This window comes from Lathamus discolor, chromosome 8, assembly GCF_037157495.1.
Source record: "Lathamus discolor isolate bLatDis1 chromosome 8, bLatDis1.hap1, whole genome shotgun sequence".
NCBI lineage: Eukaryota > Metazoa > Chordata > Aves > Psittaciformes > Psittacidae > Lathamus > Lathamus discolor.
The window spans coordinates 5,808,487-5,828,127 of NC_088891.1; the positions used below are offsets into that span (position 1 = coordinate 5,808,487).

Genomic DNA, 19,641 nt, shown 5'->3' on the forward strand with positions numbered 1-19,641 from the left:
TTCAGGATACCAGCCAACACAGATCTCAGAGCTTCCTATCTTTTATCTTTTGTCTGCGGTGACTTTTCTCCTGCAGCAAGGCATTAGATCAACTCCTTCGTCAGCGTAGGGGAAATCCATCAGTTAGCATCAGCAGAGGAATGAAGAAGAATGACCTGGCAAGAAGCAAAGTAACCTCGAACTTGAGCCAAGAGCTTGTCAGAGAGCATAACTGCATCACCCAGTTGTCTCTGGGTGATGAGAGAAAAAACATGGAGAGTGCCTGCCACAGTGAGCAGGATCCACACCCTCTCTGCAAACAAACACCAGCTTCAATAAGTGCCTTTTTAATGTGCATTGAGTCTTTGTGTAGGAAAAGGATGTGCAGTTGGCAAGTACAGAGCTGTAAGGGGATAGTTTGAACATGCTGATAAAACGTCTAGCTTTACTCCAGAGTTGACTTTATCATTTACCCAGGGATATTGTTAGTAGAAGATGATAGCCACACTCCGACAAGAGACAGACAGTGAAATGTATATGAACAAAACAGCCATTGTGGTGAATTCTATCCTGTTTGTGTGGTGACTTCTCTATCCATAATCACACAACTTTACAGGCAGAGATAAAACACAAAGCAGGCAGGGAGAGAGGTGGGAGTAAAGAAAGGGAAAAGAGAACACACTGAGATCAAGGGGCTGCTGTAGGAAAGACGGACACTATCCCTCTTAAAGCCTCAACACTAAGAAAAGAAAAGGAAGAGAAAAGAAAAAGAAAATCTCCTGTGCCTGTGTCCTTAGGCAGAGGGACAGTGGCTGGAGCAATGGGGTGAGGTGTGCACTTTGGAAAATGAGGTTAGCCAGTTCACTTCTGCCAGATGGTCTGCAGGAGCGGTCGGAGCATGGAGGCAACAAAAAGTCAACGCCATGAATGGAAAGAATGGCTTTCCTGCCCTCAGAAGAAGCTGTGGGGATTACTGAAATTAGAGCTGGGCTCACGCTGCAAACATTTTCCCCTGAGCGTTCACTTGCAGTGAAAGGAAAACAAATTTGCACCAGTGTGTAACATGCCTCTTTTGTATTTGCCTTCCATGGGTCTCTCCACCCACTGAGTTTTATTTGTCTAATGAAGACTTGAGGGCTGTGAATTTTAAGCTCCCATGTCTGACAATTCCTGGCTGAAGTGGTATACTTCATTGTATTTATTATTTATGTTGATTTAAATCAATATAAAAAGCCCTATTCAAGAAGTCTCAACAGGGTTTTAATTGCAAATGATGGACATCCCATGACTAAAAATAATCCTAAGGAAATAATGCTGGTTGAATTGGTATTGCCTTCTGCAGAGTGTGGCCACCAAGACTGGTGAGCCACAGGAGGCTCTTACCTTGGAAGACCGGACCTAATTTGCTCTAGCTGCACATCAGTGCCCAAAGACCCCACGAAACCCCTCACCAGGAAGAGGTTTTGGTACATAGCATAAAGCTTGGGGAAGAGTTTTCCAGCAGACCCTGCCAGAGAGGCAGCGAGGGAGACGAGTCAATAATGTGACTGTGGGATTTTCCTGCAGGACCAAGTTTTACATGCAAACAGCCAAGGCGTGACAGAAGACCCTTGAAGTGACTTAGCCTTGGTTCCGTATTTACCCCTGAATGAATGAAGACAAAATGTGCTGTACTTTCCAACGAGCAGCTCATGGAGACAGCTTCCTCTGTGCAATATGTTCTGCCTTGAACTTTGCCTCCCTGCTTGGGAGTTCATAGCCTGGAGGCTCTGACTCACAAACTCGGGTGGTCCGGGCTGCCGGAGGTTACTGCCTCTTTGCCAGAGGTTACTGCAGGGGTGGCAGGAGGTACCTCCTCAGCCACTTTGCAGTCAGAAATATTAGTTCAAACTACTGCAGGGAGGATGGGGAATGATGGAGTTCACTGTTGCTAAATCCACAAGAGCCCTATGACTCAGAGCTCTAAAAGTGAACAGGTCCATGCAATTACTTTGAGTACATGTGGAAAGCAAAAAAGTCTCTTAAACTCTGTAGGTAGAGAAAAAAATGGCAGTGATGTTTTTCTTCTTTTTCTAAGTAGATGCCATTAGAACCAGAGACAAACGGTTAATCTCTTCTGGAACTCAGTATTACCACTTATCTCCTGCTCCATCCTGAACGTAACCTGGCAGCACCTTCTGGTGTTCCCCCTGGTTTTGCTGTCACTCTGAACTGCACTGAAAGTGAAGGGTGGTTAAGCTTGTCTGGAATGAAACCCAGTTTCTCTTAGATTAGATGAAGAATCACAACACAATTAAGACTGTTTATAAATCTTTATCTGGGCATTATTAAAGGCACTCAGAGTATTTTGAGATAGATATTATAATGTGCTTGGAAGATATTTTTAGTATGAGCTTGTACTGGGCCTTTAGACGTATTTTAAATGAATGAGTTGCTTGACTGTAATCAAGAGTTGAGTTCAGTTTTCAGGGTGATCCGTGAGAAGCTGGTTGCAGGCTTTGAACATCTATCCATCTGGAAGAGTCACAGCTCATTCCACAGGCACCATCAAAGAGCCAAAAGATAATAACACATTTGTTTTCAACTGATAAAGGCCAAACTGGAACCATAAATTCAGTAGTAATGGTTTGTTACCAGTTGTTTGATAGATTTACCACTCTGTGTCGTTGCATGCTGAGCTTTGAGCTCATACCTTATTTTCATCATAAGTTTTTGTGGTTCTGTTATTCCTGCTTAGACCTGCTAATATGAAAATGTCTGAACACTGAGGTGTGTGCGGAATCATGTCTCCAGGGAACAATGTAACCCTGTTGCTGAATCTTTTAAAGCTAGGCCACCCAAATATGCTGCAGGGGGAAAAATACTACATTAGCAGGGAAATGGACTACTTTAAGTGACCTAATAGGTGTTCTCCAATGCTAACTTCTATAGTTCCACAGTAAGAAAATATTGATTTAATGAGCCAAAAGAAAGCAGAAACTCCTTGGGTAAGAAATGAATTTCATGATGATTCACTCTTTTCCTTCTTTTAATCATGAAAAAGACAGTTTCTAACCTATATCTCGCAGGCAAACCCAGAAGCTATCATTTGTCAGCAAATAATAATGCATGGGGTGCATCCTTTTTCTTTATGAAAACAGCATAAATCTGAAATTCTTCCCCGCTGGAAAGAAATTTAATATTTAAAGGTAATTTGACCTGTACATGTGTGTGCCATGAATCTTTTATGTGACCTACAGCAAATGTATTTATATAGTATTATTCGGAGGATAGTTATCTCTTATTCATTTTCTGGGATATTATTTTTCTTTCTTTGACTAATGTACGTTTGGCCTTCTCATTTCCCCACTCAGCCAGAACTGTGTTAACCTTCCTATTAATGCCTTTTTTTCCTGGTTTTCAAGGTCTGGTAACTAACACTGGACCATATGTGGCTAATATTATGATAGAACTGTTCTTTTTGCTAACATAAATGTCTTTTTTTTCCCCAATCCCTTATTTCTATTGTGGTATGTCCAGTGAAGAGTAAACAATGAAAGAGTGGGAATGAACTATTTTTATTGTTTTACTTTAACTTCTAGTCATTTGCAGAAAGAATCTGCAGGATGTTCAGATGGTTTTGGGTAATGTGTTATCTCTGCCCAGATCTCTCTTGTAGAGGATAGGACCCTTAGACTGCAATTCTGCACAGGGGTCAGTGCAACAGATAGATCCCTCTTACACCCCATCTGGCCATATTTTGAAGTAAGTCTGCATGAATTTGGAGGTCTTGTCATATCTCTCAAGAAAAGTGAATTTCACAAGCTGAAATGTTCATGTGTAGATCTGTTACAAAGGCTTTGATTGACAAAATGGCTTTTCTTGGGACATCTGATGGGGCTGCTGCCTTCATCACTGCTGCTGATGCAAAGGTATCTATACTGCTTGTCAGTTGGACCTGACACACCATCGTTTGCAGCATACCATTTTATGCATGCTGCATACATTTATGCATAGCATTTTAAATCACCAATTTCATCTGGTTTTCAAACAGTGTTCAAACTGTACGTTGTTCAGGAGCTGGCTGACTCCATAGCTCTCATAGCTGTGGAAGGAGGGGTAGGATGGGCATCTGGGACAGTCAACTCATCAGATGTCCCAAAAGAAGCTGTCACTCTTCATCAGTCAAAACCTTCCTTTGTATCTTTGAGTTCAATGGATCTGACCTTTAATTGCTTATAATCATGTGTGTTGATCTACTTTTGTTACACTGGACCAAAGCCTAAATTAGTCATTTTATCTCCCAATTGCTCCTAACTATTGGGTGAGCAGGCCATTTAGCATCTTCACTGCGGCAGCATACAGCTGGATTTACTGCGTCCTTGTAATAGGTCTGGTGCCTCCAGGAAGTTTTTGTTTGACTGTACAGAGTGGTATCTGTGGGGTTAGCATCTCTCAGTACTGGAGCTATTGCTTACCCCTGCTGTACACAACCACAAGATTCAGGAGTAGGGATGTCCCATGAAAGAGAGTAGTCAGGAGCATACTGTTGCAGTATGTTGCAGTATAAAGCAGGTTGCATTATGGTCTCTCTTTTGGTCACCTCTTCTAGGTGTCCTGGTTTCATTAGTCCAAGGATGTTCACTGGTCAAGGGAGATATACAGAAATGCCTACTGCTAGCTCATCTGGTCCTCTGTGTGCTGTTGAACTGTCCTGGGAAAAAAGGTCATCAAGGAAGGGGCTACAGGCTGGATGCAGAGTCCTAGAGAAAGGCAAAGAGGAGGTGCAGATGTGACTTTTTTTGCTGGTTGTCATTCAATAACAATTGTGGTTCAGTTTATGTGTTTCAGGATATGTTAAAATTTGAGCTTGGGAAAGAGGAATCTTTCCATAGGTTTATTATTACATTTTTCTGATGTAATGAAAATATAAACAGTTCTTATTAAATCCTGTTATTTAATACAAAACACAAGGTTTGGGACTAAACTCTTTGGCACGATTCTTCAAATATAGCACTGGCAGAAACACAGAGAAGAAATTCATATCTATGAGTTGTCTGTATTACTTGACACATTTTTGTTGGGAAAGCCAGCTTGGTTCAGACATAGTGTAATCATACCAGACCGTTTGCCCTTTCCCGAGTCTCCCATTGACCTTCATACTCCAGTGAATCTTAATTTTTAAACCTAGGGAAAGATAGCCTGTTGCTTCGGGATGTTGTTACAGGCCCCTAGTGGCATTAAATGTATTGTTTAGAATCTCTTAACACTGTAACCCAAATTGTGCCTCTTGTACAATTGAAACTGAAGTACCTAGTGGGCTGAGGGGAAAAGACACCAAGTTAGGGGAAGTGGTAAATAAGCAGAAAAAATATATCTGACCCAAATAAGGCTGAAGTGAGAAATGCAGAAGTGCACATCTATGTATAGACACATGTACATAGATGTATACACGTGTTCGCACACACACACACACATACGCAGTAACGTTACCCAAGGTCTGATAGTAACTGAAAAGCAAAGGGACTCAAATACAAATGCTCCTTTTTTTTTTTTTTAATGTAATGAAAATTTGCAGACAAGATTTATGTCTCTATTGTCATTTGTCTGAATGATGTATGCTAAATTTATATCTAACTACATGTAAGTAACTACGTGTGTGTGTATATGTACATAGTTTTGTTTTATCTGTGAGTTTGTCTTTCTTGTTTCCACATACAAAGGTCTGAGTGTAAAGAGATGTATTTGTGATAAGCTGGTAGACATTCAAATTGGGAAGCTTATCCGAGGCTTGCCTGGGTGAATGTACTGCAGATGCAAAACCCTTTTCAAAGCCTCACAGGAACCAGAGATCTCTTGCAATATTTCAAATGGAACCATTTGCCTGGACTGAAAAATTTCAGATGCTCAAAGAAATATAAAAATGGGAGGGTGGTGGTGGTGGGGGGAAGCTACTTGAACTTCTAAAAGATTTTGGCTTGATTTCAGCCCAACTGGTCATGTAAGATGTTAACAAGGGTCTTAATGTTTAAGCTGACAGCGCTGTACGGAAGTGTTTTGTACTGAAGATCCCTGTGAATTTCAGTCTGCAGTCTTCTAAGTTGACTTCCTGTGCTGGGCATTAAAAAAGAGGTCTTTGATCTCATCTTTAGCTGTGGATGCACATAGCTAAAATTCTTAAATTTGTCTACATGGCATGAGAAAAAGGGGTTTCCCACCGTAGGAAAAACTTAGAAATAACCTTGTCCATTTGCATGGTAGAGGTTCTGCTGCAGAATATAAACAGTCCATAAGCCCTAGATAAGAAGCAACCTAGATCTACGCTGACCCAGATACATATTCCTCCAGGTAAGACACACTGTAAACACACTTAGAAGTAACATAATGAAAAAAATCCCTTGTTTGCCCTATTTCTTTAGAACACTTTCTCCAAAGAGGACAGGAGGACCGGCTCGTGGCCCAGGGCTTCCTCTGAATTCTTTTTAATACTTCCACAGTGCTGTGTTTCTCCTGTGGTCTTTCAGCTCAATGTGTTTCTCAGCCATTTCCCACTCCCTTAAAAAGGAAATTCTCAGCCTAAAAGACTCTGATTTCAAGGAATGGGGCATAAGACACCTCCCTGAGCTAAATTTTCCCACATGTGCAAAGTATGAAACTCCCAGTTTATGGAGGAGAGTTTACCAAAAGTGGGATTTTTGGAGTTAACAATAGACAGTGGTGATTAGTCCTTTGGGGATTTTGCTGCATAGGGACAGATGTCCCTATTTTGTCTTGACTGTAGGATATAACATGTCTCAGAAACTTGTTTAACCAGGAGCTAAAGTGGGCCCAGCTCTCTCCAGTTTTGTGCTGCTTTAAGAATCTTGGGAAGAACAGACGTTGTGGTCATTCATTGAACTGAGTAAGAGCATTTGGTCAATTTTCTGTTTCCCAGAACTGCATGGTTTTAAGAAATGTCATCACAAGGAATACAAATATGTCAGAACTAACCTTTGACATATAGACATGAGAAACGGAGCACATGAGTGTGTAACTCAGCCACAACCTCCCTTGCTTAGATGACACACAACAAATTGTCTTCTCTGTGGATCTCCATCTGTGGAACGTTGGGGAGAGCTGGCTCTGTTTATACTGTGTGCTCAGCTAGCAAAAATTGCATGCACTTTACTCTGAGAACAGCTGAATGATGTGCAGGTAATACAAGCCTTCAAAACTCCTGACGTAGAAGCTTATTCTTTCATCCACTACTCCACAACAAAATTTTCCAATGGATTTTATCAGACCCTGTCAGGTGGGAAAAAAAGAAGGATGGAATACATGCAAGAATTGTTTGTTTTCTTTTTGGTTCTTACTATTCACTTCTTTTTATTTCTTATTTTTCAGTAACCTGACTTCAAAACAGAGTAAGCAGACTTCATCTCACCATGCCTTGGCTATCCTGGGGATTGCAATTGCACAGAGCCCAGAATAGATGTGCATGGAAATTGCACATTTTCAACTGATGGCTGCACAAGATCAGAAGCCGTGGCAATGCTGACACTTTTGGCCTGGAACTTGGCAGGGCTATGAAAAACTGTGGAGCTGCTGTTGCAAATGGCTCGTTTTCTGACTTGGAGGGGAAGAACTTGTAGTTTCAGATGTACCACTTCTGCAGATCAGTGAAAAGGGGGGAGACTTTGGTATCAGTCCACTAGCTTATCTCTCACAAGCTGAGAGAAGTTAATATAAAGCATTGTAATCTCTTTCACAGCCTCCAGGACTCATAAGAAACCATAAGAAGAAGTTTCTCAAGCTTAAAGTGTTCTATAGGATACTAAATCTTAAGTCTCCTGGAGGCCACTGGGGAAATGAAAAGGTGTAGTTGTCACATTTTGTCAAAGTATAACATCTATATAATAAGCCAGTTAGCTCCCTTTCTTCAGACCCAGCCCAGCTTGACGTACTAGGGCAATGTTCTTTGTTTTCCAGTTTTATTGATATGGTATGTTGTTTTGTTTTTTTTTATCAAAGCAAAATAAAGCTCACCTTGGGCCAGATACTCAGATGTTTTGAATTGGTGTTGCTCCACTGTCACTGATGAGACTGATTTATTTCAGCTGGGAACCTAGATCCTGACTTATATTCTCATTCTCTGTTCTCTTTGGTACTGTTGGTCTTTTAGCTTTGATTTCTACACTATTTTCTTTTGTTTAATTATAGCAAAAACAGCAAAAAGTGTTATGTTTTCATCCTCAACACTTAGCAAATGTGCCTTGGTTATAAGCTGGACAAGCAAATGGATGACTGAAAGAGTTTGGTTTGCTTTGCAAGTCAGATCTTGGCTTCTACAGAGAGGAAAGAGACTCTTCTTAAGATGGGACCTCTGAGGAAGGAGTATAAGCAAGAAAGGACATCCTCGCAGCAAATTAAGGTAGGTCACATGTAACAAGCGATAAGCAGAGTAAATGGACAAGCAGGGTAAGTCAGGAGATGGCTTTTATGTTTATGTTGATTTTCAGGTCATTTTTGGTAGAACTTTGGAGACAATGAGTGGTGAGGAGATAGGGAAGAGACATAGCGAGTGTGAAACCTAATGAAGAAAGAGAAGGAAAAAATGTCATGACAGAGTGGGGAATAAAGCTCTAAAGAGAAGATGGACACTTGCACAATAACTTGCTCATTAGTCCTTGGTTTATTTTCCCTGCCTCAGAATTGTCACTTCTAATTATCTTTTCACCTTTGGTTATTAACCGCAATCACAGAAAACTAATGATCACCAACCTTGCTCCAAAATATTCACTGCATAGTGCCTGAGATCATAACAGTTTTCTTAATTTGACCATATAAATAGCAATAACTAAGAATTTGCATAAAAGACAGTCATGAGTCTGTGAGTTAAATGTCTTTAACAATTAAAGCTTCTGTGGTAAGAAGAAGGTTAACTGCTGGATTCCTTGACACTCGCACATGCCTGATATGTTTAGTATCTTGGACACAATTTTCCTTTCCCCATTTTTTTTTTTTTTTTATCCTGTGGAAGCTAAAACTTTATTATAAAATTGAAGATAAGTATATCAGTTTGCTGGATGCTGGCAGAGCAGAACGCAAGCAATGAGAAGATAAGGGAATTTGGTCAAATACAAAAAATACCATGGAACCTAAACCAAATGACATCAGATAAGACCTCCACTGACTTTCTATTAAAAATGTAATAAATAAGGATCACAGAAAAAAATCTTTTTTTTTTTCCTTTTTTTTCTTACACTGTTTTTTTTTGTTATTGTCTCTAGTGCTTCAGAAGTGTATCTGTATTAGTGCTGTTTTCCCATTTATAATACATAAATGGAGGACAGTTTATACTGAAAGTCTGTCAGGTCCAGATTACTGATGAGAATCTTTATATATATTTAATTTATAGACTTAATTATACACTTGTGGGACAGCCTTACTGGCCTGCTTAGGGACTTACCTGTAGAATTAGTAAGTCACTGAATCCTGAAATCTTGACCGTCAGTTCTGAGAGCACGATAAAGGCTGTTGAATTGGATGGAAATTGAGTTAAAATCAGTGTAAATGTTACTGTGATCAGTAGTGGCAATGTCTGGTTTTGAGTGAGTATTCAGCTTACCAGATGTTCAGAGCTAGGCTGTCGGATGGCAGCAGCGCAGCGTATTGAATTGGTTTGTGGAGCACAGCATAGCTCTGTTGAAACAGTTCAGCTACATGGACTGGTGTTATTCTTGGCTGTTGGAAAGGGCTGCTGCTTCACCAAGTGGGAAGAGAGGGATTGGTAAAAAAGAGAGGAAAAAGCAGAATTTCCTCTTGAGGTCCTTTATTCATTCTAAAATCCCTTTCGTTCATTAGAGACCTCCAAAAATACAGTTTGTCTGCAGCATCTGCAGGACGTCACTGATGATGAGAGACAGCAGCAGATAGCTTTACTGTGGTGCTTTCTTCACCCATCTTGGATATTTTCCTGTACAGATGCAATTATCCCTAGCTGGCAATGTTTGTGGATTTAATAATGTAGACACTGGGAATCAGACCAAGAATTGTAAAGAGCATATATTTAATTGACAGCTCATCCAGGATTTTAATGTGTCTAGATCTTGGTATCACCTTGCTCAGGACTCGGGTAAGCTCTACATCACTGCATAGAACTATAAAAATAATAAAAGATATCCTTATTCATGGCATAGTCTGCTGGAGAGAGGTAGGGGAATTGCAGTTGCTCTTAACAGCAACTCTCTCCTCATTTCATTTCCTATGACACCTACAAACAGAAAACGGTCACACTTTCAGTCTGGCGGCACATTGGAAATAAGGCATAGAATGGATAATTTTGGCCTTGAAAGCATCATGGAGTTGTTTTATTTCCGAGGAGGTTTTGGACTCTTTCCATCCAGGAATATTTTAACCTTTCCAGCAGTTCACTGTTTGCATCTACCTGTTTGGCTCAAGCCGGGCTGTCTCAGGGCTTTGGCACTGATGAACTTTAAATGACAGGGCAAAATATACATTACAGACTGGAAAAGAGACAGTGCTTTTCATGGGAGAGGAATCCCCTTTGGGCTTGATGCTTGCCTGTGGCCTTAGGTGAGGTTTGCTTAGTGGTGTCTGCTCGGTCTCCAGTGGACAATATTCTGTGCCATAAAAAGACTCCATGCATAATATGACGTATATGTTGGCCTCTGCCTTGAAGAAACCCGGATGAGAGTGGTTTATATCCATCTAGGGACAATCTCCAGTAGGAAAGATAGTACTCTTTGGCTAACAGATATCTATGCCATTTCATTTTATTCTACCTTTCAGTCTTATGGATCTTTTTCTTGCACTCCCCCTTTATTTTTTTTTTTTCCTTCTCTCTCTTTACATTTAACTTCAATGTGGGGATTTTTAAGCATCTGTAACTTTCTTGAAAAAGGAGTGAAAATGATCAGCATTTATCATATGCTTTAATTAAATTTAATTAAAGAATGTTAAACATGATATGTACAAGTGAATAATCAGTGTCAGTATAATTCTTTCTCCTCCGCACTTTAAGCCCTCAGTTCTTAGGCAGAATCAGGTTATAAAAAGTTAAGAGTCAACAGTAAAAATCGAATCTCAGAGAAAACATGCCGTGAAAGGAAAAAAGACAACAGACCCACAGAAATCCAAACAACCCTTATGCATTCGTGCATTCTACCTGGCACTAGTAATCTTTTCCCTTATGGTACTGCACACTGTAGGCTTACAATAGTGCAGGTATTTTCCCAGTGCTAGGCTCAATTTGGGGTGCATGAATGTGAACCCACATGTGCAACCCCTAGCAGATAAGAGAGTCAGTAACAGAGAGAGAAAGTGTGTGTCACACCCTCTAAATTCAGGTGGCCTCAAGCAGTGCCATATAATCCCAGCCTCAATTAAACTTTCCAAGGTCAGTGGTGTTCTACCAGGTCAGACATAAATAAGTCAGGTGAGAGTCCTAGGGCACTGAAAAGCCATATTTATTCTTTATCCACAGTTCATAGCTATCAAATGAAGCCTAACAGAGAGCGGGAGAGCGAGTGTGTGTGAGAGTGTGGCTCTCAAAGCTGATCTTGGTTTTTATTTTGTTTTAGAGAAAAAACACAGTTCTCACTCAGCCGTACCTTAAAACTGCAGGAAACTTCACTGTGACTCTGGAAGTTTCTGGAAGACAAAGGAACAGATTGCAATTCAGTAACATTATGTTCAGTGATCAAGTTATCAAGTGCAAGTGTCCTATTAGCTCTGAAGATTTTCTTCCACATTTTCTTAAGAGAGAGTTCTTATCTTTTAAAATTCAGTTCTGTCTATAGTTAAACCTTTACTGTGTGGAGTGTGAGACTGCATGAGACCACAAACCCCACCTGAATTCATATATTCAGATTTCATATCCTGATCCTGCCAGTAATAGGCCAATATTGCACAATCTATTGAAGGCTTGTAAACATTTATTTTAATTTTCTGTTGTTTTTGAAAAGCAGAAGAAAGAGTAGGGAGAATAATGATGTATATATCTTAGTCCAAAAGGGTTAAAGAGTGTGGACGTACATTGGCTTCTCTGGATGTCAGACCCACTGAGAAGAGTTATCACATTCAGAGAAAGTAATTAAGGACAGTTGAGGTCCACTGATTTTTGTACTGTCTGAGGAACTAAGTGAATTTTCTAGGCTGATATGACTAACAACCAAATTAATATATATGTTTTAATAAGCCAACATACCAAAAGTCTACCTTGCTGTGCTGCAGAATATTTTAAAAGTAGAATTTTGACATGCAGCGCTAGAGCTTTCTCATTATTTAAGAGGGAAAAAATAATGGTTGAGGATAATTTTGGGGGTGAATTATTAAAAACAAAATGAAAATCCTACTCCTAAACTCTCACTTCTCTGTGACCAAAAAAGGAAACAGAACCCCCCAAAAACGTGAGTACAGTCATGCTGTAAAATTGTTTTAAGCAGAAAACGTAAGTACTTTTCCCTAAGAAGGGCTCAGAGGTCTCAGCTGGTTTTGTTATGTTGACCTAACTCGGTTTACACTAGTTTACACAGTCGAGAAACTGATACATTAATGCTGCTGGGAAAGTGTTCTCATACCTGTGATTTATTTTTTCTTATTTTATCTTTTCATTACAATTAAGATACAGAGATCTATTAAGTATGATAAGGTGTGTGTATATATATATTTGCTTACTATAGACTTTCACTTTCCTATTGAGAGAAATAGTTTTGAAAGTGCAATTGAGTAATAACAACAATAAATTTTCAGATATCTTTATGAATGATAGTGATAGCTTTTATTTAGCATATATAAAGAGATCACATCATTAATTATTGTGGATATTCAGACGGTGGATACTTATACATATGGTTTTGAATCACTGAACGTATACAATTTTTGTCAAGAGTAACTTTTAATCTGAGAAATATTCAAACATGTGTATAATCACACATTTATCTTCCTTACAATAACTTGCAGACTTCCAATCAGGGAATGGAAAAAATACTAGGTGATTAGCATCTCCAGACACATACTGACTAGTGTTGATTAGTTAAAGCGAGCCCTTTCCAAACAAAGAAAAGTATTTGTCAAAACTGTTATACAATTTTGGATATATTTGGTCTATTCATCGTCAAACAGCTGTATTAGTGATTCAGATTCTGAAAATTTTAAGATAAAGATAACATTAAAAAGCACAGGGCATTAGGGAGAGTTTATGGGGGACAAAGTGCCATAGAAAAATGTTTACAGAAATACCAGTTTTATTATATAGGCTTTCATATTAGAAATCATTTTAGCACTTGGTATCTGTTAGCATATGTGTTGAGAGTCCTCTGCTTCTGTGCCTCTGGTTGTAACATCTGTAAGTATAAAGGAAAAATCTTGACAAATGCTTCTGAAGGTTTTATGTGCTCTTTATCCCGACACTGGATTGCAATCCATGTTATGCCCGTTACAGTAATAGTAGAATTGGGATCAGATGGCTGGTTCTACAGATTAGATGTGAAGAAAGGGTGTTACAACAACATACTGGGTTCCTAATAGATTTTAACCATATACCATGTTTCGGTGAAAGAACAAGGTGGGGGGGGGGGGAAGGAAGGAAAATCTAGCTTTTTGTTATATCTGCTTCCACCATGCTTCCCCAGCTAGCTCTCAAAAATGTGTCTTAGTAGTGAATACGTTGCATGACTCACTCTTGAAGGAAGGAATTAAAGCAAACCTCAAGCAATCAATGCCATAAGAAGTTTCACCAATAGCTGGAACAAAATGTGATTAAATGAAACCGAATCCAAGGACACTTTTTCCCTGAGAGGAAAAGATAAAACGTCTCTTTAAGTCTAAGTTGATATAAATGTATATAGAGGTTTTAAATATAACTCCCATCTCACCGAAGCACTCAATCTTAAACATTGGCACGTAGCAAGGCCATGGAAACTCTTTCAGCTGCAGGGTCCCATTCCTCACTTAACAGACGTTTTGATAATTTACAGTTATCTCCACCATGCTAAAGATACCCATTAAGGGATATGATCCAAGTGCTTTTTCCAGGTCCAAGTTAGATTAGTTACAAATTCCAGAGTTATTAATTGGAAAGAAAAGGGGAGGGCATTAAAGAGGGCATTATATAGCTCAACATTTTTTATGCACCTATGTGTTCTGGTTCTCCATTTATTCAGAGTAAGCATTTGAAGTCAGTGGCTGAAAAGAAAGTAAATGCTCATAAAGTTGTCTCCTGTGAAGATTCTCAACCCAGATAAGCAGCACTGCAGCAAGCAAATTGAACATCTAAAATATCCTAGGGATTCCTCCAGATTCAGTGTGCTGCAGATGTTCATGTAGGGATTGTTCTACTGACCAAAATCTTTGCTTTATCTTGTTCTTTCCTCTGAACCCACCCACCATCATGGGTAGAAGGGCATGGTCAGCGTGCACAGCAGATATTGTTCAATACATCATCAGCCAGAGTTTGCAGCACAACTTTTTGTCTACTTTGATTTCACAGTACTCTGTAATGGCTGTAGAAAATCAGCCTGTGCCTCTAACCTGCTTTGAGATGCCCTCGGACATAATGCTGGGTGACAAAAAATATTTATTATTATTTTTGTTATTTTTATAGATTTTTACACATCCAGAGTTCACACTGGGGGAGAAAGTTATGAACCTGTTATCTTTCATGGGTTATATTATTGATCAAAGCCAATGACGATGTTAAAGTTATATAAATGTTTTGTAGGCCTACAGTGATTCATGACTCTCTGTGCAGTAGCAGTGTTCCTGATGTTGTTGCACTGTCAGGAGCTAATGTTCTGATTAATGCATATTTTCCTTCCTGATTTAAGAAATAGCTTATGGCTAAAAATCCTTAGATGTTCTCTGATTTATTGCTTCTTTTTTTTCCTTTCCAGCTTCTTATTCATATATATATATATATATACACACACATATATAGTATAAATATGTGTATTTGAAAATGTCAGCTTTGGAGATATCTCTGATGCAACACTCTTATGAGTTGTCTCTAAAGGCTGGTATTTGTTTTGAAAAATGAATTTTGTTAGGCCATGTCTGCGAATCTATCCTGTGATGGGGGTACGCTAATCAGCATGTGTTGTTTGTCAAAACAGCACCAAACAAATGTGGCCCCATCATTTACAGGCTTATAGGGGACAGGGGGGATGCTGCTTCTACTGTTAAAGCAGCATGAAAAATCAGGGTGATCTATCATAGTTGCAGTATGGAACTATCACACAGTACACTCGTGCCCTCGCTCTTGTTTCCCAGGCAGTTGGGAAGCGTTTGGGAAGGGACGGTATGTGATGGGATACACTTTGGGCTACCCAGCTGAATGGTCTACAGGGAACAACCTCCAGACACATGGCCCAGCTCAGTCCTTAGGTCTGCTGAGGTCTAAGCACCAGAGCCAGATAGCAGAAGGTTGGCTTAAGGTATTCTCCCTGGCTTTTCATAGGGCTGGTTGGGGTAGAGGATGGGCTTGTTAACTGTTGTGGAGCAATATAACTGCTTTTGTTGTTTACACCCTCTCCCTGGGCAATAGTGTCAATAGAAATTACTATGCTTCTGCAAAGCAGTCAGTGTCTGATTTTCCTTTGAATTTCCTTACGCTTGGAAATCTAAGTGTTTATGGTGATGTCCATGTTGATTTCTTCAGTCTTAAGTCAGCACTGAAGCCAAGAATAGTTATCCCCATAAATTTTGTTCATAGGTGTCTTTGTTAAGGACAACACAAATGTATTTTGTCTGATGCAGGGACTACCCACAAATTCAATACGGGATTTTTTAGGTCTATTTACTAGAAGTGGAATTTTTGTCAGTTCGACCTCTTGTCCCTTAGCCTAAACTTGCTGGAGGAGTGGTGTGAAGAAAGTACCCACTTTGTTTTTATCTGCCCTGCTGTAAACCACCTACTTGTGTCCTTTTGTGTCTATTGTGAAGCCTGTTAATAGTTGTTACTGCTAATTGCTGTGCTTAGCTTGCTGTGTTCATCTATGGGCAGAAACCAGGGAGATCAAAGAGCAGCATACTCCATAAAGTCTTGCAGTGTTCATTCTACAGCTCTAATTCACCTGCTCATGGCCGAGGTACTACGCTGGGGGATGGCACAGAACATCTGAAAACTAAAGGAGAGAAAAATTAGTAGTATTTCGCTCAGACTTTTGGACTGCTTCAGCTGTAGTTTCAAAATGAAGTGTTTTGCACTGGTTTGATACAGGACAGTGGCTTTGGAGGCTCCCCCAAGGCCTCTGTTATCTGAAGCAGCCTATGAGGGATGATAAAATTTATCTTTTCTTAAAAAAACAATTGCGTAGAAACACAGAAGTCTACAAAACCTCATGAATCATGAAGTTTCAGTCCCTCAGTAGATGATTAAAACCCACAAAATGTGCAGTCTGTTCCCTCAAGACTTTAACAAACCAGATCTTCATCAAAGTGATGTAAAAGTTTTAAAAATATACATTGTTCCACTGAATAAGAGTTGAAGGATCAAGAGCCTTCTCAGCATCCAACACATCTGAAATTAGAAGTGCCTTGGAGGTGAAAATGCTCACCTAATCCTATGAAGATGCTCCAACCTAATGTTACATTGGAAACCCCCTTCTTCCACCTACCCTTGACTTAGAAGTGGGGGCCCTGACTGGCATTATTATGAACATTTCAAAGGGTTGTAGATATTCCCAACCACAAAAAGGCCTCCCTGAGGCCTTTCTTCAGACTTAATTCTGGGTTCTGACGTGAGACACACCAATATTATTAAGCTGCATTGTCCATGTGCGGTTTTTTGAGGGAGAAATGATTGCAAAGGCACTTCTTCAGCTGGAGGTGGCCTTGGCACCATCAATGATTTGGGTAGGTTCTAACCTGGAATATAAGCAGGTTCTATAGAATATACTTTTTAGTATTTTGTGCTTAAATGATTTTAGGTTGATAATAACAGTAATGCCACCAGCTTTGGTACTGCTACAGACTCAGTAGAGTTTACATGATACTTCTGCTCAGTCTTCAGCAGTCTCATTAATTCTTATAAGAAAGACTTCCTTTTATGTTGCTGGGCAAAATACATTAAGAACCCAAATTTGGTGTCTCCCAGGGGTCTGTCTTGCTTTAAAGTATTCACCAGACCTCTGGCACATTATTATGGGTTGCCTGCTTATGTAAACTGTAGATTTTTGTTTCTGCTCCTGTCTGTTGATATAAAATTACCAGCTGATGTTTACCCACAGACATAGGAATAACAGTATTATTAACCATTCCTATATATTTTGTGTCATTATGACTGTAAGGGCTTGTCTGAATAATAAAGATTCCCTTGAGTGGGAATCACTAGGGTAAATGACTGTTTAATAAAGACAGATAATGTAGATGAATCATTTTGACTACTTAGAGGAGCAATTGTGCTAAAACTCCTAACTTGCACAAAGTCCTCTGAACACATTAGGGGGTCAAATCCTGCCCCTTGAAATTATTGTAGAATTGCTGCTGAGTGGAAAAGGACTGAGGTCTCACTTTAGGTACAGGGACATATTTTTAGCAATGTGGATTTGATTCATTTACATGGGTGAAACTTAACTGCTATCATTTCTTAAATCCTAAGACTGTAAATACTATAAAAACATGCCTACATAAATGTCTATATTCCATCTTCATACATTGAAATATATGTTTAAAATAGATTTCTGCTAAATTATATGGCTCAGTTTTCTGTCTCCCCCATGATGTGATACTTCATGCTACACTGAAAGAATAAGAATATGAGTTTATTAAGTTTACTCAGAAAACTATTCAGTCATCTGTATGAGCTTTTGGAGCTATGTCAACATTTTCTTGAAAGATATCTGAGATTATTTGATGTTTACTTTTTTAAGTACAGTATTTGTGAGTAAAAGTGCACAAGAACATTTTATTACATTTTAAATGTAATTCCTGATCCCAGGGTGCTGTCTATATAAATCTGAACAAACCTACGAAATCACTATCTATATTAGATCAGCAAATCCTCTCAGTCCCAGAACTGGTCAATGTGTTAAGAACAGGAGGCAAAAGTGAAATTCCTTGGTAATAAAACTTCTGAGCCTTGACAACTGTGAGGTAATGTCATTTCTTGCAGCATTGCCTAGACCTTTCAAAGTACACCACTCTTTATTATATGCCTTTCCTGTGCCCCTAAACCTTTACTTCCAAAGTGCACATCTCACAGGTAACTAGTATATAATGTACTTTTCAATCAACCTCCTAATTCACTCAATGTAGCATGCATTTTAGATAAATCAGGAAGATGTGAAATGCAGAATAAAAGGTTTAGGTTGTATGATACCACTCACCTGTTCTAAATCTTTTGCTATCTGTGGAAAAAAAGAATAAAGAAAGAGTTCTCCTTCAGCATAATGCAGGTGGCCCAGCTCTTCTCCCAAGCAGCAATGACATGAGCTCTCAGCATTACTGCAAGGTCCTGTCCCAGTCTTCTTTCCTAAAGGTGAAGCACAGAGTGAATTGGATCTCATCTGGAAAGTAAAATAAGGAGACGCACAAGGGCCTGTCTCCTAATTACCAGATTTCCCGTAACTTTTGTGTAAACCCCCTAAACCGAAGAACCTAAATTCAGGGTTAAAATCTCTGTTGTGTTTTGTAAACAGATCCAACCTTTTGTAGAGTAATTGTTGGCTGCTGCTGTTATTATTATGCTTGTACATGCACACTGAGGTAGGCTTGCCTCTGCTGGCATTGTGGATGTATTTAAATTTACTCTGATAAAGGCAAAATACCCTGCTGAGAGGCCCAAGTTCAGCATCATACTAATAAAGTATGTGACTATTGGACAAGAGCTGCTCTCCATCTGGCAAACCCTGAGCATGGGCTTGAGTAGGATTTCAGTTGTGTGCAGTAATCCCTGTGGATTTACCCAAAAGTTTTTGAGGGGCCCCAGTACATGAGATGGCAAAATATATAGTCCCATCTCTAAAAATACATGTTCCATAGTTTCCAATCATAGAGTTCATGGAAATATTTAAAGATAAAGCAGCTAGTGATTATATACAGACATTTGTGGGTTTATTTCTTTCTGGCCTTGAATCAGTCTAATCTTTAGTGGACAAGGTAGAGCATGGCCAATATGGACACATCTGTGTTATGCAAATTCCTCTGAAATAGCTGAATGACAGGTAACAGATTGTATTTTGGAGCTCTTCCATGTAGAGTGAATCAACAATTTCCAGCAAGTCAGTCTAGCAAAAAATCTGTGTGGTTCCTTTTGCTGCATACACAGCTGTGAACTTCTGTGTTGACTGCTTTCAGCTGAAACCAAAAATAGTTTTAAAAAAATAAAGAGTACTTAGACATTAGAGGTACTGAGAAATCTAAAAGGTAGGCTGAGTTCATCCTCAGATTTTCAGTCCAAATTTCCAGCCAGCTTGGCTGGGGTAGGTTTTCCTCCCTGTCTCCAGTAGTCCCATATTACTCACCTTGATGTCCACAGGGAGAAATACGAGTGTGCTCTGGAGCAGCTTGATCCTCTCCATAGAGAGGAGTAGGATGTCAACAGGGAGAAATATGAGTGTGTTCTGGAGCAGCTTGATCCTCTCCATAGCAGGAGGAAGCTCATAGAATTGTTTGGGTGGAAGGGACCTTCAAAGCTCATCTAGTCCAACACCCCTGCCGTGAGCAGGGGCATCTTGACCTAGA

At 39.5% G+C, this 19,641-nt stretch overlaps 3 long non-coding RNA genes across 3 annotated transcripts in view; 2 read left to right on the forward strand and 1 right to left on the reverse strand.

Moving 5' to 3' along the window:
* Positions 1–2,351: 2,351 nt before the first annotated feature.
* Positions 2,352–18,426, reverse strand: LOC136018998 (uncharacterized). Its single transcript, XR_010614694.1, has 5 exons — positions 18,285–18,426; positions 16,032–16,082; positions 11,571–11,610; positions 9,407–9,471; positions 2,352–4,721 (listed from the first exon to the last, which is right to left on the reverse strand). It is a non-coding gene; the product is annotated as an uncharacterized LOC136018998 (long non-coding RNA).
* LOC136019000 (uncharacterized) lies at positions 6,916–7,994 on the forward strand. The gene is made up of 2 exons (XR_010614696.1): positions 6,916–7,249; positions 7,342–7,994. It is a non-coding gene; the product is annotated as an uncharacterized LOC136019000 (long non-coding RNA).
* LOC136018997 (uncharacterized) overlaps positions 8,120–19,641 on the forward strand; it is a 32,372-nt gene continuing 20,850 nt past the window's right edge. The window contains exon 1 of the long non-coding RNA XR_010614693.1: positions 8,120–8,368. This is a non-coding gene — a long non-coding RNA (uncharacterized LOC136018997). The remainder of the gene's footprint in view (positions 8,369–19,641) is intronic.